The following is a 1,492-nucleotide window of genomic DNA, read 5'->3' on the forward strand; positions in this document are numbered from 1 at the left end:
TTTTAAAAACTATCTAAGAAGCTTTAACTTTCGGTGGAGATCCTGTGGATGACCCCATTAGGATCACCAGACATGGAGGAGGGAGAAGAAAGTCTTCCATTTGTACGTGAATGTTTCCCTGTGGATTTTGGAGTTCTCAGCCAGCCTCCCCACTGTATGGTGGTGAAAGTCTCCTGAGCACTCTACCTGGAGAAGGGAGCACCTGTCAGGGATGAGTTCTCCCTGCTCTGGAAGTGTGCTGTAATAGGAAACTTATCCTTGAATGAAGGAGATCAGGCTTATTGAATGTTTTCTTCATTCCCTTTCCCTTGACTCAGGATGATGTTAAATGCAAATCCAAGCCCTCATTAGGCTTGCTTGAATCAAATGTCTATATTTAAATCTATGCTCACTTAGCAGATGTTTTACATATACTCTGTGAGACAGGATAAGTATTTATTTGTTACAGAGACACCTGATGAACGTGTGTATTTCAGATCGGAGGAGCTCTAGAACCCCTGTACTGGTCTACAGATTGGAGGTAGTAAGCATGTTGATTATGAAACCTTTTTCCTTCTAGAGAGCAGATGGGGACTGCCTACTGATGTGAAATGATGCCGATTGCAGACATCACATGTCTAGAAGCCAGGGCCTTAAGAACAATAAAACCCCAGAGGTACCGCAGTATTTCTAAGGCACTTGCAATTTTTTTAAAATTTCAAACTAATTTTCATCACACAGAAGAGTTGCAGCATAGCAAGATTCACCCCAGCGAGCGTCTCGTGCGATCACGGTACAACGATCAAAAGAAAGAAAGTGAGGCCAGTGGAATGCCACCAACTCCCCCACATTGGTCACTCCCATGCTTCCAGGTCGAGGATCGATCTGGACTCCGGAGTGCTCTGTGTTCCTGTCTCCTTACGCTCCCCCGTTGGCTCCTTTCAAGGCATTCTAGGGCATTCCGCAGACTGTTCCGCAATTCCGTTTAGATGATCCCCCCAATTATAATTAGGTTATGGATTTGGGGGGAAGACAATAGATGGACTTGCTGATTAAAGTGCACACTATGAGGGGCACATTTATATGTATAGGTCAGTGTTGGTGAGGGTAACCTTAAGGAGCCCTGGTGGTGCTGTGGGGTAAGTGTTGGACAACTGACCACAACGCCAGTAGTTCAAACCCACCACCCTGCCAAGGGAGGACAATGAGGCTGTCTATTCCAGTAAAGATTCGCAGTCTCTGGGTTTGGGTGTTTTGGGTTTTTTTGAACCATGATCACTTGGTCCAAGTTTCTCTTACAAGGCTTCTCCATTACAAATCTGAACTTTTTAATGAACATATATGTTTGGGGGGAGGTGTTAAATTCTACAAATACTTTACTTCTCTCAAAACAGTTACTGATTTTTGTATCCATTTGTGGATCTTGCCTGAAACAATTGTTACTATGGTTTTGTCATTGTGATTTACTCTTTCCCTCATTACTTTATATCTATTAGTTGTCACTGTGTTTGTG

At 43.4% G+C, this 1,492-nt stretch overlaps 1 protein-coding gene across 1 annotated transcript in view; it reads right to left on the minus strand.

Annotated features, from left to right (window-relative positions):
• The window catches only part of CPB1 (carboxypeptidase B1), a 34,545-nt gene that overhangs the window by 15,863 nt on the left and 17,190 nt on the right, over positions 1–1,492 (minus strand). The gene's annotated exons all lie outside the window — the stretch shown is intronic.

This window comes from Echinops telfairi, unplaced genomic scaffold (genome assembly GCF_000313985.2).
Source record: "Echinops telfairi isolate 266 unplaced genomic scaffold, ASM31398v2 ScPeMD7_4225;HRSCAF=4972, whole genome shotgun sequence".
NCBI lineage: Eukaryota > Metazoa > Chordata > Mammalia > Afrosoricida > Tenrecidae > Echinops > Echinops telfairi.